The sequence below is a fragment of the Moschus berezovskii genome, chromosome 7 (genome assembly GCF_049115385.1).
Source record: "Moschus berezovskii isolate FMDL1 chromosome 7, NW_MosBer_1.0, whole genome shotgun sequence".
Classification (NCBI taxonomy): domain Eukaryota; kingdom Metazoa; phylum Chordata; class Mammalia; order Artiodactyla; family Moschidae; genus Moschus; species Moschus berezovskii.
Window position 1 is genome coordinate 52,348,666 of NC_142466.1, and position 27,841 is coordinate 52,376,506.

At 42.9% G+C, this 27,841-nt stretch overlaps 1 protein-coding gene across 1 annotated transcript in view; it reads left to right on the forward strand.

Annotated features, from left to right (window-relative positions):
• Positions 1-27,841, forward strand: part of TJP2 (tight junction protein 2) — a 130,772-nt gene that overhangs the window by 4,806 nt on the left and 98,125 nt on the right. The gene's annotated exons all lie outside the window — the stretch shown is intronic.

Sequence of the window (27,841 nt, forward strand, 5' to 3'; positions counted from 1 at the left end):
TTTTCAGGAACTGCCAGGCTGTTTTCCAAAGTGACTGCACCATTTACAATCCCATCAGCAATGTGTGAGAGTTTCAGTTTCTCTAGTTTTTTTTTCTTGGCCATCCTAGTTGGTGTGAAGTTGTTTTGATTCACACTCCTCTGATGGCCAATGGTGCTAAACATCTTTTCATGAGCTTATTTATTAAGCCATCCTTTTTTTTTTTTTTAATCATTTTCTAAGGAAAACCGGATAGAGGAAGAGGAAAATCAGTTTTGTATAGATTCCCTAGTTTCAGTGGTCTAGGAAAATACTGAAAATGTAAATTGAGTACTTTGCGTTTTTCAATTTTATTTTGGTTTTGACTCATCTTTTTATTTGCCTTGAGGCCTAGTACCTGTAGTGCCTGATGTTCCAAAGGATTTGAGTGAAGAATTAATACATAGATTCTTGGAGGTGAAGGGGAGTAAGTAGACAGCGATTTAGTACTCTATATGCCGATACAATGCCCCCTAAAAAATCATGCACCACTCAAATGTTAATAATGCACCAAAAAATAAATGTACTTGTGCTGATGGTGGACATTTTAAACACTTGAACTAAAATATTGTTTGATAGTCTGTTGATTAACATCTGTCCATTCTACATAATATATAAGAATATACAGCTCATATTCATAGATTGCAGCTTTTATTAGGCTCTCTTTTTAAAAATCTTTTAAATTATTTATTTATTTATTTATTTTTTGTAGCTGTGTTGGGTTTTCATTGCTTTGCACATGTTTTCTGTAGTCTCAGCGAGCAGGGGCTATTCTTGGTTGCGGTGTGTGGGCTTCTCTTGTTGCGGAGCAGGCTCCGGGCTCCGGGCTTCAGCACTTGAAGCACACGGGCTCCGTGGTTGTGGTTCACGGGCTTAGTTGCATGTGGAATCTTACCAGACCAGGGATCAAACCCGTTTCCCCTGCATTAGCAGACTATTGATTTTATTTTCGTATACTCCGAGTAGGCTGATGTACGTTTCGGCATGAGTTTGTGCATTTCCGTTCTTTCTTTTCCAGGCTGCTGCATGGCCGTGTGTTTTCTCTCTAGCAATGTGGAGAATCATCTTCATTGTCTACAGTTACAAATGGATCATGAATTTTTTAAATACCTGTAGGCATTTTAGAGGCCCACTATATTGAACTTGGGTTGTGTGTTTGGATCTTATATTACTGGCGAGTAAGGGAAATAGAAAAATCAGCCAGATTTAGAAAGTTACTTCCATTTCCTCATTCCTTAGAATAAGCAAAAGGAAGTGTGTGGTTCAGTGGTCCTCACACACTGGGCTGTATCTGAATCACCTGGAAGCTTGTTAAAACATACATTGCTGACCACCCCCCACCCCAAATTTGGTTCCTGAGTTAGTCAGTCTGGAATGGGACCCTGATAATCTGCATCTCCAATAAGTACCCAGGTGATGCTGATGCTGCTGGTCTGGTGGCCTCAGTTAGAGATCCAGTGGATTGGAGGCATTTGGAAATGGACTGGAATAAGAGTGAGGGAAGGGACAAGGCTAGCAGTGGGCTCTGCATTCTGGGCATACAGGAACTTGATAGAGCTGAGGAGGTAGGTGTGACTCAGGAGGGGCATAGACAGGTGCTGGGAACTGGGACATAGGGATTAGTGGGAAGGGGTAGCTGGAAGAGAAGCCTCTGATATGGGGAAGGAGTGGGGAGAGGGTTCTGAGGAGACCAAGGTCAGTGAGGACCCCAACTCCATGTAAACAGGGGAGTGAGGACACACCTCTTCAGTGCTTCCAGAAAGGCCAGCATTACCAGGTAGTGGGATGGGCTACTTGGGGACAGAGCCAAGTATGAACTTGCCTTCATAAGATAAGGGATCCCTGTAGTCCTTCAGGCAAAGTCCTGGAATCATGACTGGCCCCTCCCCATCTTGACTATTACTGTTAATCATAGTCAACCTAGAATCTGGGGAGCTTTGTAAGCCAGAGCAAGAGTCCTTTGTGCAAGGAGGAGCCATCAAGTTTTAGTTTTCCTCCTCTCACGCCTTTGCGAGCTCAGCTTAATGGCTTAAAAATCTGTACTTCCAGGTGTCTAGTCTCCTTAGCATAACTTGGCATAAGCGGATTCTGAGAGTGGGTGCTGACAATCCCTGTCATGTAGGTCAGGTTCGCTACAGAAAAGAAATCCAAGAAGGGAGGTAGCCCACTGCTGTTGGGTCCTATGAAGTTAAGCCGTGTCTCACCTTCCCTGTGGTTTCACAGACTTGAGACTAACATCTAATTTTATTTCATATTTTGCATGAAAGGAATCCTCATTGTATCAGAGGATATAAAGCATTTATCTTGGGCTTTGGAACGAGGCCAAAGCCTGCCACCGAAGTACTCTGTGTTCCCATCTGGAAGCACCTGCCATCAGCAGAGGGAGAGGGTTTGGTATCCATGGGTGTGATCTCCGCCCAACTCTGCCTGTGGTGTGCTGCTGAGGTCAGAGCTGGGCAGTTGCCACCTATGTTAGACTCGCCTTGGCGTCCTCCACCCCACTGAGCCGGTTGCACAATTTTACATTCCTACTTGGCCCCTGTGGGCCGAGGGTGTGTGATTCCGCTGGTTAATGGTCAGGACTAGGCAAGAAGCATTTCTCAGTCTTGTTTATGGGAGAGATGCTGTGTCAGGATCTCTAAGGTCACCTCCAGTTTCTGTGATTTGCTAAGAGGACTCAGAGTCTCACCTCTATGGTTATTACTGTGAGAGTACACAAAGCAAAATCAGTAAATAGAAGAAGCCACTTGGATCCGAGGACACCAGGCACAGGCTTCCAAGTGTCCTCTCCTAGGGGAGTCGCATAGGCCATGATTAATTCCAACAGACCACACGTATGAAATGTTGCCAACCAGGGAACTTCATTAGAGACTCAGTGCCCAGGATATTTGGGGAGGGGGGACCTATTATGTTGGCATCCTCTGCATAGCACAGAAGTTCAGACTCCCAGAGGAGAAGCAGGTATTTAACCTAAACCACATTGTTTATGCAGACTGTTTAGGGACAGTGAGCAGCTGAAGTCCTGGGAATGGTGGTAGTTGTTGGTTGTTGTCCAGTCGCTCAGTCGTGTCTGATTCTTGGCAACCTCATGGACTGCAGCACTCCAGGCTCTTCTGTCCTTATGGTGGAACCTTCCTTCAATGCAAGTTCCCAGATGCCAGACACAGACCAGCCTTGTCAGCGGGCCTCTTAAAGGGTGTTAACGCATTTGTGCATGGCTGGTGGCAGAAGCCCCTGCACTTGGCGGGGGTGGGGGGCGGGGGTTTCCATCCGTGTAGCTTCAGAGTTCAGTGCTGTAGGAGGTTTTCTCCCTCTGACCAGAGCAGAAAAGGGCACAAGTGAACTTGGGTTTTCTACTCAGATCTTGGCTTCAGGATAATGATACAGATTCCTTCACTTTCAAGGACAGAGAAGGGTGAGAGTGCACGTTGGAAGAGAGTTCAAAGCCCTGTTCATTCATGCAGTCATCCTCTGCATGCATTATTAATGCCATACCCTGCCAGGCCCTCTGGCACATGCTAGGGGTACAGTGGTGAACAAAGCCTCGCCCTCATGAGATCCTAGAGGGAGACAAGTCAGTAAAGAGGGAATTCCATTTCATTATGATGGGGACATATCAAGGGCCTCAGGTCACCTACACAGGCTTAGTGGGTGTCAGAAGATACGAATTTTGTAATCAGACCAACTTGGGTTGGAATCACACCTCCAGTACTTATTACCAGTGTGGCCACAAGAGAGTTACCTAGTCATCTGGTGCCTGAGTTTCTTCGTCTGAAAACAGAATTTACATCTACCTCTGAAAGTCATTGTGAGAATGAACTAAGGTAATGCATTTTTTAAAAATTTTACTTGTTTTTGTTTTTGACTGTGCTCGGTCTTCGTGCTGTGTGGGCTTTTCTCTAGTAGTGCAAAGCAGGGCTTCTCTCTGGTTGCAGTGCTCGGACGTCTCATTGTAGTGTCTTCTCTTGTAGAGCACGGGCTCTAGGGTGCATGGGTTTCAGTGTTTGCAACTCCCGGGCTCCAGAGCACAGGCTCAGTAGTTACGGTGCATGGACTTAGCTGCTCCATGGCATGTGGGGTTTTCCTGGAGCAGGGATCAAACCCATGTCTTCTGCATTGGCAGGCAGCTGCTTTACCATTGAGCCACCAGGGAAGTCCAGGTAATGCATTTTAAGGGGAGCATTTATCTCAGTGGCAGACACAGTGAATGTGGTCACTAAAACGTGGTTTAGCCACATATCGGCCAGGGGAAGGGTGTGTCGGCCAGAGTGGGTGGCATCTGCCATACCTGCTGTGTGCAGAGCCAAAGGTCAGAAGACATCTGTAGCCCTGGGCTCATAGGTGCACCTCAGGCTGCCTTCCTGCCAGCTCGTCCTACCTACCGACCTGAGAACATTTTTGCTGTTTCGCTCTTCTGGCTCCTGGGAATACTTTCCTCTCTGCCTGGGATGTCTCAGCTCCTTCCATCAGCCTAAGGAATGTCTGCTCATATTTTTAAGACCTAACTCAAGTACTTTCTCTGTGAAGACTTTCCCAAGCCAAGCCCCTTGAGCAGGCTTATCCACTGTCTCCTGCCTCATCCCTGTTCCGTGGTCACTGTGACCCCTGCAGTGTGCTGGGTCACAGTTATTTGTTGTTCTGCTAGACTGGGTGGTTCTTGAGGGAAGGGATGGTTTCATATTATTTGTATGTACAGCATCACTCAGAATGTTGGATCAGGAGCAGCTCAGGGGTTGTCCAGGGAGTGAATGAATGAATGGAGTGTTGGGCTGGACCTAGAAATGGATACAATGTCAGCAAAATAGGTATCTGCCTTCAGAGCAGCCCCTGACAGTCTGGAGGGGAAGATAGGTAGTAAACAGGTATAATTAGAGAAGTGATACAAGGGAAGCAGAGTCTGGCCCAGCTGCAGGTGCAAGGGGAGCAGGAACAAGGGGAAAGGGGCAGTCCAAATGTTGATGCCCTGGGCAGTGTGATATCTGCTGGAGCTTGGGTGGTTGTTGGAGGCTGGCAGAACTGGTCAGGCAGGAAGCCACTCCTGAAGAGCCAGGAATCCTCCAGATGGGGATGGAGAGGTGGATCAAAGGTTACCAACACCTCAGCTGCCAAAGGGAAGGAAATCTAAGTGGAAACTTGGAAGGTTGAAGTGGTCCAAGTGGGAACATGGAAAATTGGGGTTGGGGAACACAGGGTTGATTAAGGAAGTGGCACCCAGTGACCTGAAAACCTGTCTGGGAATGAATTTCTGATCTTAGGCTTCTGTAACAAGATACCGCAGCCTGGGGCGGGGGTGGGGTGGGGGTGGGGGTTAAGTCACGGACATTTATTACTCACGTTTCTGGAGGCTGGAAGTCTGAGATCTGGGTGCTGGCATGGTCCGTTTCTGGGTGAGGACCACCTTCCTAGCTTGCAGAAGGTGACCTTCTCCCCGTGTGCTCACACAGCCTTTCTTAGGTGCATTTGCACAGAGAGGGAGCCATCTCTGTCTCTTCTTCCTTATCCCATCGTGAAGAACCCACCTTTGTGACCTAACCTCAACCTTATTTACCTTCCATCATGATCACCAGCATGCTAGGAATTAAGGCTTTGATTGATCCATTTTAAGAGGACACAAACATTTAGTCCATAATAACCTGGGCCAATAAATGTTTGCTGAGTAAATAATAATCATGGCTAGCACTTAGCCCTTCAGATGGTTCAGACCCTAAGTGTTTTGCATATGTTTTTTAAGCTTAATTTTCACACAACTTTATTAGGTAGGCACCATTTTTATCCCCTATTTACAGAGGAGGAAACGGAGGCCCTGGAGAGGTATAGAGGCTTGCCCAGGCTACAAAGCTAATTAAATATGAAGCTGGGACCCAAACTGAGGCAGGTTCTAGAGAGCAGGATTTTAACCATTATACCCTGCTGCCTCTTAGTTAGGAAGTAAACTCTGATGTCATTGGGTATCTGTCATACGCTGATTCCTCAGGAGAGATGCTAGAGATAGAAGGATGAATACAAAATCTTATCTGCCTTCTAGGCCATCACAGAATGCTTAGAGAAACAGAGCTATGACTTTCGAAGTCAATGGAAATGTATTGAGGCCAACAGAAACTTTGTTTCACCTTTCTTTTGTAACTACTACACAGGACCATTAGCAAAGGTAAGTGTTTCTCTATGTTAGAATGTATCTGGTGACTGAAGTGCTCACAAAATTACATATATTATGTAGGGAATAGTGGGCTGACTTATCAAATTAGAATTAATTATTTTACTAGAGTTTCTAATGTAATAACAATAATTAAATGATGGTAATGCAACAGTTAGAACTGGACATGGAACAACAGACTGGTTCCAAATAGGAAAAGGAGTACGTCAAGATTGTATATTGTCACCCTGCTTATTTAACTTATATGCAGAGTACATCATGAGGAACACTGGGCTGGAAGAAGCACAAGCTGGAATCAAGATTGCCGGGAGAAATATCAATAACCTCAGATATGCAGATGACACCACCCTTATGGCAGAAAGTGAAAAGGAACTCAAAAGCCTCTTGATGAAAGTGAAAGAGGAGAGTGAAAAAGTTGGCTTGAAGCTCAACATTCAGAAAACAAAGATCATGGCATCTGGTCCCATCACTTCACGGCAAATAGATGGAGAAACAGTGGAAACAGTGTCAGACTTTATTTTTAGGGGCTCCAAAATCACTGCGGATGCTGATTGCAGCCATGAAATTAAAAGATGCTTACTCCTTGGAAGGAAAGTTATGACCAACCTAGATAGCATATTAAAAAGCAGAGACATTACTTTGCCAACCAAGGTCCGTCTAGTCAAGGCTATGGTTTTTCCAGTGGTCATGAATGGATGTGAGAGTTGGACTGTGAAGAAAGCTGATCACCAAAGAATTGATGCTTTTGAACTGTGGTGCTGGAGAAGACTCTTGAGAGTCCCTTGGACTGCAAGGAGATCCAGCCAGTCCATTCTAAAGGAGATCAGTCCTGGGTGTTCATTGGAAGGAGTGACGCTAAAGCTGAAACTCCAATACTTTGGCCACCTCATGCGACGAGTTGACTCACTGGAAAAGACTCTGATGCTGGGAGGGATTGGAGGCAGGAGGAGAAGGGGACGACAGAGAATGAGATGGCTGGATGGCATCACCGACCCAATGGACATGAGTTTGAGTGAACTCCGGGAGTTGGTGGTGGACACTGAGGCCCGGCATGCTGTGATTCATGGGGTCACAGAGAGTCGGACATGACTGAGCGACTGAACTGAACTGAACTGAATGCATATCCTAAAATTTATTATACTATCAAGATACAATTTGAGGAAAAGTAGGACCGCTTATGAAAAAAAGCTTTTTAACTAAAAATAAATATAGATAATTTAGATATATTTTACAGGAAAATTTAAAACAAAGTGAATTAAAAACCTTGTGGTGTTTCAGGATCTTGACTGTTAAGGAAGATCATGTACATGCAGGAGCTTAGTAAACCCAGGAGGTAGTTCAGTTTTTTTTGCCTGGTTGGGGGTGTTCAGGGGAAACCCAGTCCATAAGGAGGAGGATAAGGTGACAGAGATCCCTTGGTGGGAAGCCAGCGTGATGATGGTTGGGTTGGGGGAGAGTGCTTCTTGGAAGGGAGAGGATTTCTTCTTTTATTTATTTATATCTTTTTGCTGTGTTGGGTCTTCATTGCTGTGCATGGGCTTTCTCTAATTGTGGCAAGTGGGGGCGACTCTTCGTTGTAGTGCTCCAGCTTCTTGTTGCTAGGGCACGTGTGCTCAGTAATTGCGGCATACCGGCTTAGTTGCTCCGAGGCACGTGGAATATTCCTGGATGCTCGAACCCACATCCCCTGCATTGGCAGACAGATTGCCGTCCACTCCCCTGTGCCACCAGAGACATCCCTTTTAATTTAACTTAATTAATTAATTTACTTTTGTTTGTGTGTGGGTTGCTTTTGCGCGGCCTTTCTCTGGTTGCAGCAAGTGGGAATACTCTTCCTCGTGCTGGTGGGTTTCTTGCTGCAGTCATTTCTCTTGCTCTGCAGCCCGGGCTCTAGGAGCATGGGCTTCAGTAGTTGCAGCATTCAGGCTCAGTAGGTGTGGCACATGGGCTTACTTGCTCCATGGCATGTGGAATCTTCCTGGACCAGGGATCAAGCTCATAGTCCCTGTACTGGCAGGTGGACTCTTATCCACCATGCCACCAGGGAAGTCCAAGAGGATGTCTTCTTGCCACAGACTCCACCTTTGGATCCAGTGGAAATAGCAGATTTGGGAGAGAGGAGGGGAGGGAAGGGGAAAGCCTGCAGCAAATAGGGGGCTGGAGAGTAGGGCTGAGATATTCTCCTATCTCAGAGGAAGAGCACTTCTGCCAGGGATCAGGAAGAGATGTGCTGTCTGAATCCTCAGATGCACGCAGGTTACCCAGGAAGGCGCTGGAGCAGAGCAGGAAAGAGCTCGAGCAAAGTAGGAAAGAGTCAGACCTGGGCTTGAATGTTGCCTCTGCCACTTAGGAGCCGTGAGATCTAGGGCAGGTTTCTCCACTCTGAGCCTTAGTTTTCTGTTTGTAAAGGGGGTCAGTAATACTGCCTTCTCCCTGAATTGCTGTGGTTCGAGTTTCATTGCTTTTATGGTTATTTTTTGTCTCAAGTCTGTACTCTTCTGTCTTGAGAAGTTTTATCCAGCCTCCCACGCTCTCAAACCAATGATCGTAAGCTTTGGTTTACAGAAGAAGATAGAATTTGGCTTTGAGAAGAAGACAGAGTCATTGCAGCTTTTCTTCAAGTTCTCCTGCTCCTCGTGGTCACAGCTCAGCTTGTCATTTGCTTTGGACCTTCCCTCCTCTTTCTCTGTCTTGACAGATAATAGCCCAACAAGCTGCATTTCTTTCTCATGATGGAGTTGCATCATCTCATTTCCTCTCTCGTGAGTGTTTGGGACTACACTTTCACTAGAGGCTTTCTCAATCTGACATCACTGAGATGACCTGTTGGCTCTGCTTTTCTGTTCTCTTCTGCAGCGTTGGTGAGAATTGATTTTTCTCTCCATCTTGGGTGGTGAGATGCATGCTTGGTTTTGGAACTTTAGTCAGTTCCCTCCTGGATCTTCGTGCCTGGTCATCAACATTGTTGACATCCCCTGATTCCCATTTATTACCTCATTCTCTTCTCCAAGAGAAGCTTATCTCTTTTTAAAAAAATTTTTATTGAAATATAGTTGATTTACAGTGTTGTGTTTTATATATATGCTTTATATGTTTTTAATTTTAAAAATTATTAATCTGTGTTTTGCTGGGCTGGGTTTTTGTTGCTACAGTTGGACTTTCTCTAGTTGTGGCGAGTGGGGACTGTTCTTCGTTGCGGTGCACAGGCTTCTCATTAAGTGCCTTCTCTTGCTGTGGAACACGAGCTCTAAGCACTCAGGCTTCAGTAGCTGTGGTGCATGGGCTTAGTTGCTCCATGGCATGTGGGATCTTTCTGAACCAGGGATCAAACCCATGTCGCCTGCATTGGCAGGTGGATTCTTAACCTCTGGGCCACCAAGGAAGTCCCAATATATATGCTTTGAAAGATTCTTTTCCATTATAGGTTATTATAAGACATTGAGTATAGTTCCCTGTGCCATACAGTAGGTCCTTATTGTTTATCTATTTTATATACTGTATAGCAGTGTGTGTATGTTAATCCCAAACTCCTAATTTATCCCTCTCTTCCCCCATCTTTCCCCTTTTTTAACCACAATTTTATTTTCTATGTCTGTGGGTAGAAGCTGATCTTGAGTGAGCTTCTCCTCGTCCCACCAGACACTTGATCTGACTTTGCAACACAAGCCCTAGAGTGCCATCTGGAGATCCCAAGTCTTTCTCACTTGCTCATAATACTTTTACATGAGATTTAACTTCTTCCTCTTGTATTTTGTTGGGTGCAGCTTCCAGAGAACAGATCATTCTCACAGTACCAGATGACAGGGAGGCCTGGCGTGCTGTGATTCATGGGGTCGCGGAGAGTCGGACACGACTGAGCGACTGAACTGAACTGAACTGAACTGAACTTCTTCCTCTTGTATTTTGTTGGGTGCAGCTTCCAGAGAACAGATCATTCTCACAGTACCAGATGCTGGCTTATCTTGAACATGGAGCATTTTTCTTTTCCCAGTTGATTTGCTGTAAAGCATATATGCTAGATCAAATCACAGGCTGGACATGTCCAGGCAGCCCATTTCTTCTGGGCTTTTGTCTTTTTCATTTTACTTGATGAGAGCTTTCCTTCTGCCCTGCCCCCCGCCAATTTTAGGCAGCATTACGGATTGAATTGTATCCCCCTCATTCATATGTTGAAATCCTCACCCCTAGCACCTCAAAATTGATCTTATTTGGAGATGAAGACTTAATTGAAGTAATCAAGTAAAATTGAGGTCATTTGGGTGGGCCCTAAGCTAGTATCACTTGTGTCCTTATAGGAAGAGGAAATTTGGACACAGACCCATACAACACAAAGATGATATGCAGACATAGGGAGAAGATGGCCATCTATAAGCCAAGTAGACAGCTCTGCCTCACAACCCCCAGAAAGAACCAATACTCTCAACACTTTGATCTTGAACTTCCAGCCTCCAAACTGTGAGATGTAGATTTCTGTTATTATGGCACCAGTCTGTGGTCCTTTGTTACGTCAGCCCTCACAAACTAATACAGTCAGAATAAGAAATTCTGCCTGGAACAAAGAGAGATGTTAACACAGCAGCTGTCATGTACACTCCACCATCTCCCATTGATTGATGTCCCAGGAAAGCGGGATGGGGGATCACATCATCAACTTCTTCTTCCTTGAACTCTGAAGTTCCTCCTGGATTTGCCCAAAGTACCCCTGGGGGCAGGATGACGCTCCTCCAGGGGCCCCACATTAAGGCTCTGAAGCTAGTTTGACCATGATACTGGGATCACTAAACAGGGCTCTGCCCAGAACCAAACCTGTGCTGATGGCCAGGCAGTCCACCACTGGAGAGGACTGGGTCCAGACCTGGATCAATGTGGAACTCAACCCCCCTAGTGCTGCCCAGGACTCCTTCTTAACCTTTGATTAATCTTCTTGATGGCCCAGGAGACTCACGCCTATCCTCTGCACATGCCTAAACACACAATTTAAATTCATTTTGGTTCTACTTTTGATAGATTAAACAGAATGTATTTGAGAGGGCAGAAGAAAGAGTAACCTAGTCCTGTCTAAGGGGTTCAACTAAGGAGAGCTTTCTGGAAGAAATAAAGACATAGCTGATTAGCAAGGAAAAGAACACGTTTACATAACACATATGCTGGACATTACACGTGCTAAGTGCTTTACATGTAAAAACTAATTTAGCTTTTTAAAAAAAATTTCTGTTATTTCTTTTTTCCAGTTTTATTGAAATATAATTGACATACAGCACTGTGTAAGTTTAAGGTGTACAGCATAATGAATTGACTTATATACATCATTAAATGAGTATCACAATAAGTTTAGTGAACATTCATCATCTCATGTAGATACAAAAAGAAATAGAAAAAAATTGTGATGAGAACTTTAGAATATACTCTCAACAACTTCCATATAAAACATATAGCAGTGTTAATTATATTTATCATGTTGTACTGTACCTTCCTAGTACTTATTTATAACTGGAAATTTGACCTTTTGACTGCCTCCCCCAACTCCCACCTCTAGTAACCACATATCTGGTTTCCTTTTCTATAATTTTGTTTTTGAAGAATAACTTACCTACAGTGCTGTGCTAGTTTCTGGTACACAAGATGGTGATTTGGTATTTCTATATATTTCAAAATGATCACCATATTATATCTAGTTATAATATCACCATAAAATATATTACACAGTTATTAACTACATTTCCCTTACTGTACATTTCATACCCATGACTCATTTATTTTGCAACTGAAAGTTTGTGCCTCTGATTTAGCTTTTAAAACAGGCCTGTGAGGTCAGTGCTATGATTAACCCCACTTGACAAATAATGAAACTGGGGCATAGAGACATTGAGTGGCTTATCCATGATCACTACAGCTAGTTAGTGGTGGAGCGGGACTTCAGTCCTGGATGGTGAAGCACCCCCATTCATGCTAAGGAAGCTGAGGGCATATGTTGGCAGGTGAGATGTGAGATTATGTGAACTGCTCTCTCCAGCCAGGGCTTCCCAGGTGGCTCAGTGGTAAAAAATCCACCTGCCAATGCAGGAGACGCAGGAGACATGGGTTTGATCCCTGGGTCAGGAAGATTCTCTGGAGTAGGAAGTGGCAACCCACTTCAGTATTCTTGCCGGGAAAATTCCATGGACAGAGGAGCCTGGAGGGCTAAGTTCATGGGGTTGCAAAGAGTCCAGACATGACTTAGCGACTGAGCACATACACTCCCCAGCCCCTGGCCACAGACTACTGGATCTCCATACTTCACACCTTGTGTAGTCCCTACCAAGTTCTGGAGCTTCTGTCCCTTTCCAAAAGTTGCAGAGCAAAGGTGACTAATATCTCCCTAACCTGATGAATGGCCAAGCCCTTCTTGATTTAAACCAGCTCCTGTCAGTGTTCTAAACTCTGTGCAGTGCCATTGCTCATCTGCTCCCAAGCAAGAGATCTGCTAGAATCCTGCAACTCTAGGTTCAGAGTAGAAATGTAATAACGCAATTTCTTTTCCATTTTCTTTCTTTTGGGTTTTTGGCCACACAGTGTGGTTTGTGGGATTTTAGTTACCTGATTAGGGATTGAACTGGGGTCATGGGAATGAAAATGCTGAATCATAACCACTATGCCACTAGGGAACTCTCTCTTTTTTTTTTTTTTTTGGTACAATTTTTACAACAATTTACAATTTAAGGAGTGAATTTCCCTCATATAAGGAGTTTAAAATTTTTTTATCTTTTAGGAAAGAGGGTACTTGTAGAATTACTATGTATTCAAGTTATTTGGGAGATATGGTCTTTTGGCTTTTAATTATTCAGGCTCAGACAGTAAAGAATCTGCCTGCAATGCAGGAGACCTGGGTTTGATCCCTGGGTTGAGAAAGTCCACTGGAGAAGGTAATAGTAAACCACTCCAGTATCCTTGCCTGGAGAATCCCATGGACAGAGGAGCCTGGTGGGCTACAGTCCTTGGGGTCGCAAGGGTTGGACATGACTGAGACTAACACTTTACTCAGTTCAGTTCAGTCGCTCAGTTGTGTCCGACTCTCCGCGACCCCATGAATCACAGCACGCCAGGCCTCCCTGTCCATCACCAACTTCTGGAGTTCACCCAAACTCACGTCCACAGAGTCGGTGATGCCATCCAGCCATCTAATTCTTGGTCGTCCCCTTCTCCTCCCGCCCCCAACCCTTCCCAGTATCAGAGTCTTTTCCAGTAAGTCAACTCATCGCATGAGGTGGCCAAAGTTTTGGAGTTTCAGCTTTATCATCCATCCTTCCAATGAACACCCAGGATCGATCTCCCTTAGAATGGACTGGTTGGATCTCCTTGCGGTACAAGGGACTCTCGAGTCTTCTCCAAAACCACAGTTCAAAAGCATCAATTCTTCGGCGATCAGCCTTCTTCACAGTCCAACTCTCACATCCATACATGACCACTTGAAAAACCATAGCCTTGACTAGACAGACTTTTGTTGGCAAAGTAATGTCTCTGCTTTTTAATATACTATCAAGGTTGGTCATAACTTCCCTTCCAAGGAGTAAGCATCTTTTAATTTCATGGCTGCAATCAGCATCTGCAGTGATTTTGGAGCCCAGAAAAATAAAGTCTGACACTGTTTCCACTGTTTTTCCATCTATTTCCCATGAAGTGATGGGACCAGATGCCATGATCTTTGTTTTCTGAATGTTGAGCTTCAAGCCAACCTTTTCACTCTCCTCTTTCACTTTCATCAAGAGGCTTTTGAGTTCCTCTTCACTTTCTGCCATAAGGGTGGTGTCATCTGCATATCTGAGATTATTGATATTTCTCCCAGCAATCTTGATTCCGGCCTGTGCTTCTTCCAGCCCAGCGTTCCTCATGATGTACTCTGCATAGAAGTTAAATAAGCAGGGTGACAATATACAACCTTGACGTACTCCTTTTCCTATTTGGAACCAGTCTGTTGTTCCATGTCCAGTTCTAACTCTTGCTTCCTGACCTGCATACAGGTTTCTCAAGAGGCAGGTCAGGTGGTCTGGGATTCCCATCTCTTTCAGAATGTTCCACAGTTTATTGTGATCCACACAGTCAAAGGCTTTGGCATAGTCAATGAAGCAGAAATAGAGTTCTTCTGGAACTCTCTTGCTTTCTCCATGATCCAGCGGATGTTGGCAATTTGATCTCTGGTGCCTCTGCCTTTTCTAAAACCTGCTTGAACATCTGGAAGTTCACGGTTCACATATTGCTGAAGCCTGGCTTGGAGAATTTTGAGCATGACTTTACTAGCGTGTGAGATGAGTGCAATTGTGCGGTAGTTTGAGCATTCTTTGGCATTGCCTTTCTTTGGGATTGGAATGAAGACTGACCTTTTCCAGTCCTGTGGCCACTGCTGAGTTTTCCAAATTTGCTGGCATACTTAGTGCAGCACTTTCACAGCATCATCTTTCAAGATTTGAAATAGTTCAACTGGAATTCCATCACCTCCACTAGCTTTGTTCCTAGTGATGCTTTCTAAGGCCCCCTTGACTTCACATTCCAAGATGTCTGGCTCTAGGTCAGTGATCACGTTATCGTGACTATCTTGGTCGTGAAGATCTTTTTTGTACAGTCCTTCTGTGTATTCTTGCCACCTCTTCTTAATATCTTCTGCTTCTGTTAGGTCCATACCATTCCTGTCCTTTATCAAGTCCATCTTTGCATGAAATGTTCCCTTGGAATCTCTAATTTTCTTGAAGAGATCTCTTGTTTTTCCTATTCTGTTGTTTTCCTCTATCTCTTTGCATTGATCACTGAGGAAGGCTTTCTTAACACTTTACTAGCAGAAACTAAAAATCTGTGAAATATGGTAAGGAAGAACCTCCCCAGTTGGTGAGTAACACCTAAGCTGGGCTCCTTTCCTCTGCTTCCTACAGCAAGCCTTGGGACACTACTTTCTCCTTTTTTTTTTTTTTTTTTTGATAGTTTTAATTATTTACTCTAGCCTCTGGGTTCTGGTACCCTTTAGTCAGTCTCCCTGTTTTCCCCACAAAACCACTCAGCCTTGGGCTTTTTTTGTAGCTGCAGGGAAGGGACAGAAGTGTGTGAGTACTCCTTATGCTTGCCTGCAAAGAAATGAGGATTTACGGAGGTTTCTTGAAGAGATATTAGAAATGGGGAAAAGACAGGGGAGATGGAAGGAAGGGAGGGAGATACAAATACATCATCTCATTTATTATTTAAAGCCACCCCTGCATGGTGGTCTTCCAGCTTTACAGATAATGAAATAGGTTCAGAAGGGTCAAGTAACTTGTTCAGGGTCACATGGTGTTAACAGCAGTGGTGGGATTCAAATCAAGTCTTCTCATTTAAACTCAGCTCTCTTTCCCTGTATGACTGGGCACCCCAGGAATGGGTGAGGATGACTTCAAGGTCTCATGCTGGGAGAGCCAGGAGGAGGATGTGAGGAACAGGAAAGGCAAGAAGCAACCGCTGCTGGGGGCTGGGCAGTGGATTCCTTCAGGTAGATACCGGGTTGAGTTGGGGGGACAGGGTTGAAAGGACAGATTTGGTATATCCAGTTGAAGGTCATGGTATAAACCCAATACAGTGCATTTTGAGACTGGCTATGAAGAGAGAAGACAAGTTTGAGCTGACAGGGAGGTGGGTGTTAAATCTAGGAGAGGCACAACTTTGAACTCTTTGTAATTCTTTAACACTGTGTAGTCTGTTTTTCTAAGTGTTCTCGTGGCTCATCTGAGTAGCAAATACGTAAAGATGTATTTTAATGAAGCCATTGGGGGTTGGCAGGGATGAAATGATGCCTTAAGTCATAGTTTATTTTGTTTGTAGTGGAGTTAAAAAAAAAAAAAAGACGGTTTCCCTGACTCTTCTGCTTTTAGTTAAGGCTTTTTTCAGCTCCCTGTAAAGCAAACCACACCCTGTATAACAGCCTGTTTGGGGCATTAGTTCATTTCCATTTTTACACTTCTAAAACACAGAAACAGTTAGAATACCCCGTGAAGAAGGATGTCCACTGTTTTCCTCCAGCAGGAATAAGTAGACATCATCAGTTCAAAGGGAAGGTCAGCCTTACCTGTGAATTTTTATATCCAATTTTAATCATTCAGAAAGAGAACTTGAGCATCCTGATTTAAAAGGTTTTTGGATCATATTGTCAGGCGAGTGTTAGTCCATTCTAAAGGAGATCAGTCCTGGGTGTTCATTGGAAGGACTGATGCTAAAGCTGAAATTCCTCCGTCTTTTCTTTTTCCTCGGTTTTGTCTCGTCACAACAAAGATTTGGAGTGATGGACATTAAAGCCCTCGGCATGTCACAGCTCTCAGGTCTTGGACAGACCGTGTTGTACCTCTCAGGCCTCAAACGGACCGTGTTATAGCTCTTAGACAAATCAGTGTTACAGCTCTATTTTATTTAGATAATAGCAGGAAAATCCATCTTTGAGGTGTGAGGGCATGTCGACCCAAAGACACTAAGAGAAGAGCGGAGCGCTCCAGCGGTTGGGGAGAGAGAGAGAGAGCCCTTTGGCTCCTCTTTTTTGTTTTTTTCCTCCCCCGGGCCTGCCTTACGTAAATTGGGTTAGCCAGGAGTGTTGTTTGTTCTACCTGAAGTCCTCACCCCGGTCCTCTGGCCTTCCTTTGACCTTCCTTTGTTCTATTTTCGCGGGCTTTTCCCTTCCTTGTCTTTTAGCCATTTCGGACTCCTTTCAGTTCAGTCCAGTTCAGTCGCTCAGTTGTGTCCGACTGTTTGCGACCCCATGAATCACAGCACGCCAGGCCTCCCTGTCCATCACCAACTCCTGGAGTTCACTCAAACTCATGTCCATCAAGTCGGTGATGCCATCCAGCCATCTCATTCTCTGTCGTCCCCGTCTCCTCTCGCCCCCAATCCCTCCCAGCATCAGAGTCTTTTCCAGTGAGTCAACTCATCGCATGAGGTGGCCAAAGTTTTGGAGTTTCAGCTTTATCATCCATCCTTCCAATGAACACCCAGGATTGATCTCCTCTAGAATGGACTGGTCGGATTTCCTTGCAGTCCAAGGAACTCTCAAGAATCTTCTCCAGCACCACAGTTCAAAAGCATCAATTCCTTGGCGATCAGCTTTCTTCACAGTCCAACTCTCACATCCATACAGGACCACGGGAAAAACCATAGCCTTGACTAGACAGACCTTGGTTGGCAAAGTAATGTCTCTGCTTTTTAATATGCTATCTAGGTTGGTCATAACTTTCCTTCCAAGGAGTAAGCGTCTTTTAATTTCATGGCTGCAATCAGCATCCGCAGTGATTTTGGAGCCCAAAAAAATAAAGTCTGACACTGTTTCCACTGTTTTCCCATCTATTTCCCATGAAGTGATGGGACCAGATGCCATGATCTTTGTTTTCTGAATGTTGAGCTTCAAGCCAACCTTTCACTCTCCTCTTTCACTTTCATCAAGAGGCTTTTGAGTTCCTCTTCATTTTCTGCCGTAAGGGTGGTATCATCTGCATATCTGAGGTTATTGATATTTCTCCCGGCAATCTTGATTCCAGCTTGTGCTTCTTCCAGCCCAGTATTTCTTATGATGTACTCTGCATATGAGTTAAATAAGCAGGGTGACAATATACAACCTTGACGTACTCCTTTTCCTATTTGGAACCAGTCTGTAGTTCCATGTTCAGTTCTAACTGTTGCTTCCTCACCTGCATACAGGTTTCTCAAGAGGCAGGTCAGGTGGTCTGGTATTCCCATCTCTTTCAGAATTTTCCACAGTCAAAAGCTTTGGCATAGTCGATGAAGCAGAAATAGATGTTTTTCTGGAACTCTCTTGCTTTCTCCATGATCCAGCGGATGTTGGCAATTTGATCTCTGGTGCCTCTGCCTTTTCTAAAACCTGCTTGAACATCTGGAAGTTCACGGTTCACATATTACCCTATTCTAACTACCTAACAATATATATTTAACAATTTTTTAAAAATAAGTGATTTTCAATCAAATAGTTGTAGTTATAAGGAATTCCTAGAACTCTAGAAATTGGAGTTAACCAAGTAAATGAAAATTTCCAAAGACTTTTTAGAATTTAAAGAAAATAGCCATGTAATTACAAAATTGAAAATATTGGGGGAGGGGGATTCCAGAAAGTTCCAAAAGGCAAAACTTGAGTTTTCAATCCCCACATGTGTGTATGGATTACATACATATTACAAATTTTGACTGAATTTATTTATTTTTTCTGTGTTATTGTCCTCTTGTAGTATTATGAGGGAGTTTATACAAAGATGACAATTTTTAAAAAAGAATACAAAAGTGAACAACTCATTCGTGGAAGAAAAATAAGTTCTTTCTAGTTACTTACGAAGGGAGAATTCCTAATAAATGACCAAATTTTAATTTTGTGTGAGATCATCATAGATAAGAATCACTTTGTAAGTTATGTTTAATGCATCAGAAATTCCTATAGAAAATTAAACTTTAAAACATGCCATTTTTAAAGTATTGTGTCAGTTTCATTGTAGTAAAACTGCTTTCAACGGCTAACAAGTTTAGCTTGCTTTTTTGTTGTTGGTAACTCAGACTTCATTTATTGTTTGAGAGGGTTGTGTAGTAATTTTTATTGCATGTCATTAGAAATACAAATTGTTAGAACAAGGACTATTATGTAAGTATAATTACACCATCCTGTATGATTAAATGAGGGCTGTATTAGAGCTTTTTTGAGCAGTGACAGCTGTAGCCAACTAAGTTCAGCCTGTAAAAGAATTCCAGTGACTAACTGGTACTAATTGTTTGTAGAACAACCAGTGGGAGTAATGTTCATGAATACTATGAAAATGAAATATTTCAAGACCAAATGGTTTGTCCTTTGTCTTCACTTCTTACTTGTGGTCAGTTATAGTACAGGGTCTAGGGTCAGTTATATATACAGGGTCCAGGACCCCCAAGGATACGGACACCCACTTCTTACAGGGTCCAGGACCCCCAAGGATACGGACACCCAGAGATGCTCAAGTACCTAAATGACTTAGTATTTGCAAACAGTGTGCAACCCATTCTCCTGTATATGTTAAATCATCTCTAAATTGGACTGCAAGGAGATCCAACCAGTCCATTCTAAAGGAGATCAGTCCTGGGTGTTCATTGAAGGACTGATGCTAAAGCTAAAACTCCAATACTTTGGCCACCTCATGCGATGAGTTGACTCACTGGAAAGGACTCTGATGCTGGGAGGGATTGGGGGCAGGAGGAGAAGGGGTTGACAGAGGATGAGATGACTGGATGGCATCACCGATTCGATGGACATGAGTTTGAGTGAACTCCGGGAGTTGGTGATGGACAGAGAGGCCTGGCGTGCTGTGATTCATGGAGTCGCAAAGAGTCGGACACGACTGAGCGACTGAACTGAAATGAACTGAAAATTACTTATCATATCTAATAGTGTAAATGATGCATTAATAGTTGTAACTACAATGTAGATGCTGTGTAAATAGTTGTGAGTATAATGTAAATGCTATATCCTATAGTTGCCAGAGCTAGGCAAACTCAAGTTTTGCCTTTTGGAACTTTCTGGAATCCCCCTCCCCCAGTATTTTCAGTCCAAGGTCAGTTTTATCTGTGGATGGTAATCTATGGATATGGAGGGCTGACTATGATATTATAGTCGGGAAGTGGAGGCTCATAGTCTGTTACTGTTATTGGAAAGTAATTTAGATCTCATGAGTTCAGGCCTCTCATCAAGAGGGAAATTGAGGTTTAGAAAGCAGTTGAAGGGTTAAGTTACTGACCATGAAACTTTTTTGCTCACACACCCCATCATATTTTTAAGTATACTCTATGATATATATGAGTTTATTACTTTATAAATTATATACTTTGGGGACTTCCCTGGTGGTTAAGACTCCAGGTTTCTACCGCAGGGAACACAGGTTCAACTTCTGGTTGGTAACTAAGATTCTACACGCTGTGTGGCCAAAATATATACATACACACACACACACACACACACACACATATAGAATTATACTTTTATGTAATTTAGAATATATTAGTTCCAAAAGCAAACATTATAAATATTTAATAACAAATGCTCAAACTAAAATTTTAATGGACAAGAGACAAAGAAATAGATGGTTTAATATTTTCTTTCCACACTCCAAAGATTGTTGGTATATGCACTCACTTTGGAGACCACTGTTTTAGGTCCCTTAGATTAAAAAAAGAAAAATGAAATTTGCTATCAAGAAAGAGATTTTGTGGAAGAAGAGTTCACAATTTGGCAGACATGGGCTTGGGACACTTATTAATTGTGAATGTCTAGGTTAGTCAGAAGTATTATGGGACGATGCTTCTCGATTTTACTTCCCTTCTGTGTATGCATTTGTTTAGATAAGTAGCAGTAGAACATATATTGCATTAAATAGAAAATAGCTTGAAGAAGTGGTCAAGGAGGCATGTAAATCAGAACTCTTCCAGAATAACAAAAACTCAATTAAAACTAAGTTTCACAAAAATGAATTCGTTATCTCAGTAAAAATGTACCAGATATCTCCTAGCATGGTCAGGCATAGCTGGATTCAGAAACTCAAATGATGTCATCACAATGCTCCTCATACTGTTTCTCTTATCAACTAGTGGTGACCCCCTCTCTACCTGGTGGGGAGCATGGTTGCCAACAGCTCTAACTTCCTATCAGCCCTGGTTGTCAATACTGGTAGAAAGAGGGCATTTCTCTTTGAAAGTCTTATTTTCATCCCAGGGAAGGCTAGTCCACCCAGTCTGGATCCTGTGTACTGTGACCCATTAGATGGACTCCTATGATGGAGCATCCACCCCATGGAGAAAGGGTAAGAAAAGTCCTTAAGGCTGAAAGGAGACACTTAAAAAAGGGAGAGGGTTAGATTCTGAATATCTTCTAACAGCCTTATTTTCATGCTAGCAGAGCTCACCCATGCTGGGTGTTAGAGGTAAAGATATTTCGGGACTTGCGTGGCCATCAGTGGTTAACACGTCGCCTTCCAGTGCAGGAGCATGGGTTCAATCCCTAGTCAGGAAGCAAAGATCCCACATTCCTCTGGCCAGAAAAACAAAACACAAACCAGAAGCCATATTGTAACAAATTCAATAAAGACTTAAAGATGTTCCACATTAAAAAAAAAACAAAACCTTATAAAAAAAGATAATTAAAAAGAAAAAAAATGTTTCTCAATTAATCTTTGCCTTGCGACTGACTCAAGCAAAAAGTTTATAGCATGCAGAAATGCATTGCCGTAAATGACGACTGGGACTCCCTTCTTCAGTGTCAAGTGCAGCCTTTTAGAAGTGTTTGTAGAAGGAGCAGATCTGCTTCTGATTTTAGTTCACCCAGAGGCATGCAGGCTTTTTGGATCAATTATTACCAGACCTTGAGATAAATCACCTCCTGTGCCATTAGTACTTGAAGGATTAGTGGCCTCAAAAGATTTATGTGCGGATTAATTGGGGAGTGTACATTAGATCGCTGTGTTTAGAACCACCATCATCCCGCAAATCATTTTCATTAGTGCTTTATTCAAAATTCTCTAGCCTTATATAATACTGACATTGCAGGGAAATCTGAACAAGGCTTTTATTTATTTATTTATTTGTGATTTGGCCTTGGCCTCGCCCCCACGCCTTACCCCCCACAGTAGAGTTTAATAGCACTGGCTGGGAATGCTCTGAGCATCTAAAAGCAGAGCGGCTTCCAGTGTTGCAAAGATTACTTCATCTGCTTCAGCAGAACACTGCCCCAAATTTCCTTGACCTTGTACTGAGAGGGACAAGATGAGGTACAAGAAATATATGACTATCCTGGAAGCAGCAGTGGGCATCACTCCACTTAACAAAAGAGAACTTCTACCTGAGAGCAGAAGACACGTGAACCTTTGGCAGCAACCTGGGTAAGCAGAGGAGACCAGAAGGTGCTTTGTGTGTGTGTTTGGGGGCCCAGGTATACTCAAGGGTCATCCCTGTCATGAGGGTAATAGATGTTGAGTTCTTCATTGGGAACTTGTTTCTTTCTTTTCTTTTTTTGTAGTAAACCTCCCATTTGTTTAATTCTCAGCAGAATTTTAAATAACACTGCTCCCCAAAGCAATTTATATATATATATATATATATATCTTGTTTATCATATTCATTTTCTAAGCACACTACCTTTTTTTTTTTTATGGCTAACGTTAAACTCTATTTCAAGTTCAGCCTGAGCTCGGATTCCAAATTTGTGTTGTCTCAATAAATGCAGATCATTTCTTCCTGGCAGATATGGTCTCCCCAGACTAAATTAAAATAGTCAGTAATGAAATTCGTGTATAATCTTCTAAGGAAATTCCTGGTCTAGCAGTCAAGAAGATGAAGGAGTGCATGTGTTTTGAGCCCATTTTTGCATTCAGATATTTTAATTTTATGATTTTGAAAAAATTTTTACATGGTCTGTTAATGTAGCAGTTCTTGAAGTAAATCGCGCCTCATTTTTTCCCCAACAATGCAAGTATTTTTCTGACTGAAGTGTACATGCAGACTTTTTCAGGTAATTACTTCTCTTAAAGCAGCAGTCTTTGCTTCAACATGTTTTTCTTCAGCTCCCCCCACCCCACCCCCAATCTACCAGTTGAAGAAGGGTTAAGAGGCCTCAGTTCTGATTTTCTTCTCTGAAGTCCCTCTTTTGTGTCTTTTGCACATTGAGAAGTTTAACTGAAAGTTCCTATATGAGGCACATGCAGGGACTGAATTCAATTTTTAAACTGAACAAGCCAAACACTTGGCATTCACTCAAGGACCAGCTTGAGGTATCTGTGTAGCTAATGGTATTTCTTTTTAAAAGAAAATAAGGAAAAAAAAACATTAAAAAGAAAATAATCTCTAGCTTATTTTTATCATAGAAACAATATACATTCAGAAATATAGGAGAAAAATTGTGATCCATAGTTCTACCTTCTAAAAGGTTGAACTTTTAGAAGTTCCTATATAATCATTTAAGTCAGTAGTTTGCAAGGGAGGAGATGCAGTGGCAGGAATTGTCCCCTAAAGGATATTTGGCAATTTCTGGTTACAGTTTTAGTTGTTCCAACCCTGGGAGGGTGGGAGTGGTACTGGTGTCTAGTAGGTAGAGACCTGGGATGCTCCCCAGGCTCCTACAATGGACAGGACAGCACTCCCTGCCTACCTCCCCACTCCCCACTCCCCGCCTACCTCCCCACTCCCCACACCCCATGCAATAAAGAATTACCCAGTGCAAAATGTCCATAGTATTGCATAGTATTGCTGTTGAGACACTTGATTTAGGTAGATCCTCTTTGACTCTATAAAGTAGATTTTATTGGAAACAAACTAGATGTTTCTTCGGGAAATTTCAGAGATGCTTTAGAATGGAATCCTGAAGCAGCAAGATGATGATGATGATTTTGCTGCCCGGGTGGCTCAGATGGTAGAGTCTGCTTGCCAGTGCAGGAGACCTGGTTTCGATCCCTGGGTTGGGAATCTCCCCTCGAGAAGGAAATGGCAACCCACTCCGGTATTCTTGCCTGGAGAATCCCCATGGACAGAGAAGCCTGGTGGGGTCCCCATAGTCCATGGGGTTGCAAGAGTCAGACACGACTTAGTGACTAAATCTACCTACCTACCTGAAAGTAAAAGGAAGTGTATATATGCGTAGAGGGTGCGAGAGGTATAGAGTGACCCTAGGAGAGGTGATGTGGGTCAGTGTTTAGTGACGGCTATGGAAAACATGTTGTAATGACCAGACTGTGATTCTTCAAGTAGCCCCTAGAGATTGGGCATAACTCTTTGTCCCAAAATGACAGAAATTTAGAGCTGCGAGGACCTTTTTTTTGTCAAGGATGGCAGGCAAGCTTCGTATATCATGCCAAAGCCTGTTGATGGGTGGACAACTGAGAGGATCAAGTTAGGGAGGATCCCCAGGCCAAGTATGGAATATTGTGAATAATGAGTGATACTTATTCTAGACATATAATTTGGAGAACTGGGAAGCTTCAGTACACATGCTATATATCTTTACCATTTCTTAGTTATAATTTAGTCTTCAAATTTTACAAGTGTGAAACAGCCTCATTTGAGTCATTATGATCGAAGACTTAGCTCTCAGACAGCAACTGGATGTTCTTAGTTTCTGGCTCAGGACCAGTCATTAAAGGATTCACTCTAAATAAACATGTATGACTCAGATGTGTAAATTGATTGCCACATTATTCATTTCTTTTTGGAGATAACCTTTTCCAGCCATCAAAATGAGTAAATGCCCTAGGTAGAACCACCTCTGGTTATCCTCAATTTTCCAAGCCTAGCCAAACAGAAGTCAAAGCATTCATTCCAAAGTGATCCTTAATAAGGAGAGTTGAGTGCTCCTTTTTTTTTTTGATTCCCTTAAAAAAAAAGACATTTCTTTAAGCCTGATGAAATATCTCTGCATCGCAGGTCAAGATCTTCCTTATATCTGTAATACTTTGAGTTCTTTGAATATACATGGACAAAAGAGTATTTTGCTGATCCTCATTTTTTTGTTTGCTGACTTTATCACTTGACACAGCCTTTCTGTGGACATATTAATATCCTTCACTAACCTTGTAGTAAACTCTCCTTTCTTGGTATCCTAGGAGGGATTATCTACTACTGTTTAATTTTGTAAATAAGTTCTAAATCCTTCAGCGGCATTGATATCTTATTTCTCACCCTTTAATGTGCATATGAACCACTCTATTAAAATGCAGGTTCTAATGCTGTAGGTGTGGGGGAGCCTGAGAGTCTGCATTTGAATATGCTCATAGGTGATACTGTCCGATTGGTGATGCCCACCCAGTGGATGGTCCATGACCCACACTTGGAGGAACAAGCATCCAGCAGCCCATTCCATGATACCCTACTTGTTCCTTCTTGACCTCACAGTTCTCTGACCTTCCTAAAAGTTTTGCCCGAATACCTCCCCTCCCTGCAGCTGTTAGACATCTCAGTGATTAGAAGGTAGGTGATAAGTTGTGCTTCTACAGAGGGAAATCTGCCGATGAGCATTCTGACTGGAGATTTCTCTTGAGCTGGTTGACTAAATGGTGGGGCCGATATTTCTTCCAAGGATTCTGTCCCTTTCATTCTTTTCCAGAACTATTCCAGTTGCTGCAACGTACATGTAATAGTGCATAGTAATTATGAGTAGCTCCTTTTGGGTTTTAGAACATAACTGGAAGTCAGGTCATGATTGAGTTTTCAAGACCTCAAGGAATTCTTTCACTACCAGCCCCTTCCTCCTTTTAGTACTTTGTCTTGCTTCTGCAAACAGAGCTGTGCTGGGGCTTCTACTCTACAAACTGTAATCATATGATAGGTCAAAACCAGCTGCCAACCAGTTGACTGAATGTTGCAAGTTTATTGAAGCACAAATTGGATAACTTGCACATGTGTTTATTGACCCCAATGCCCAACACGATAGGTACACTGGCAAGTGTTTTGCTATTGCTTACTTGGTTTTAAAATAGCCCTAGGACTTCCCAGGTGGTACAGCGGAGAAGAATCTGCCTGCCAATGCAAGGGACGTAGATTCAGTCCCTGGTCTGGCATGATGTCACAGGTTGCGGAGCAAGAAAGCCTGGTGTGCCACAACTACCGAGCTTGCCCTCTAGAGCCCTCAAGCTGCAACTACTGAAGCCCATGTGCCCAGACCCTGCAATAAGAGAAGCCACCACAATGTGAAGCCCATGCACCGTACCAAAGAGTAGCCCCCACTTGCCACTAGAGGAAGCCCGTGTGCAGCAGCCAAGACCATGTGAAACCAACAATAAAAATAAATTATTTTAAAAATAGCCACAAGTAGAAAAAAATTTTTTTCTCTTAAAAAAATTGACATCCAGGGACTGCCCTGGTGGTCCAATGTTAAGACTCCATGCCCCCAGTGTAGGGGGCACAGGTTCAATTCCTGGTTGGGAAACTAAGATCTCACATGGTGCATGGCATGATGAAAAAAAAAAAAAAACAAGAATTGACGTCTGATTACTGAGCCACTTATGGGTTTTCCTTTTAAAATTTTGTGAAGTGTTCCAGCAGTAACTCATGTTACCTGACAAAAATTTTACATATTTGTCAATACTATTGAATACCAAGTGTAGTTAGTTTTCTTCCCGGCTTTTCCTTAATTTAAAGGTAGCCCTAGTCAATGTTGGAGAAGAAAATGGCACCCTACTCCAGTATTCTTGCCTGGAGAATTCCATGGACAGAGGAGCCTGGTGGGCTACAGGCCATGAGGTCGCAGAGTCGGACATGACTGAGCGACTATCACTAGTCAATCGTTTGTATTTCAGAAATGGCTGATTGTTATTTGAGGTTCCTACATATGTCAGAAACTTCAGCAGTATCATAAAAGATAGTTAAAATCAGGATGTTGTCAAGATGCAGAAAACTGCCTTAATTCAAAAGCAAGCCATTTCAATGAAAGAGGCAAACTCTCTTTGGCATTGATACATGTAGGAAAATGTCATACTAAGGCCCAAAACATAACCAAGTCCATCTTGATTTGCTGGGCATTTATTTATTGTGGGAAGTAATAACAGAAACTGTATATGGGCTGGGCTGTAATCCTGCTGCTTGCTTTGTAGGATATCCAGATGTCCCTGCATTAGCCTGTGCCCACATTTCCTGCTGATCCTTGGAGAAGGGAAATAGGTCTCCTGCCTGTACAAATAAAATGGACACTCTCTGATTTCTGTTCCATTGTGTAGGGAGTGTTTTGCACAGATGCCACAATATCACTTTGTCTAACAGACAGAGGAGTATATGCGGAACTGGTGAGAAGCACATTCCTCCTCCCACTGGATGTGTCCCCATATGAGGCTGCTGGGTTTCCAACCCCGCCCAGAAAGGAGCTGGCCTCTTGTGCTGTTTGAAAGGCACGGGCAGGATTCATAAAAATGTCCAGAAAGTATTTTCTTGGATTTTCTTGGGATGAGGGGTTAAAATAAAAGGTATCTGCCATCTTTTCTGATTGGGGGAAACCCACATGTATAAATATAGAGACAAGCCAGTATTGTAATTCCATTTTAGTTGAAAATGTTTTTTCTATTGTATACCTTAAAATGGTGAATTTAAGTTAAGTGTATTTTACCAAAATTTAAAAAAAACAGTTTTCTCTACATGTTTTATCACCTGCTGGGTATTTTATTTTAACCTGAAAAGTGAATTTTTTGTTTGTTTGATTTGGCTGTACCTTACAGCATGTGGGATCTTAGTTCTCTGATTAGGGGTTGACCCACTCCTCCTGCATTGGGAGCACAGAGTCTTAACCACTGGACCACCAGAGACATGACATGACATGTGTGTGTGCTCAGTCATGTCCAACTCTTTGTGACCCCAAGGACAATAGCCCCCAGGCTTCTCTGTCCATGGGATTTTCCAGGCAAGAATACTGGAGTGGGTTGCCATTTCCTACTCCAGGGGATCTTCCCGACCCAGGGATCAAACCCATATCTCCTGTGTCTCTTGCATTGGCAGGCAGATTCTTTACCACTGTGTCACCTTTGGACTGCCAGGGAAGTACCCCTCCCAAAAGTAAATCCTTTATTTTTAATTTTTTTTCTTTTTTGAAGAACAGGGCAGCAATTGCACTCCTAGATATATAGCTGAGAGGAATGAAAGCTAGGTCCATGTACACATTTGAGCATAATAGCTAAAAAATGGAAACAACCAACCCAA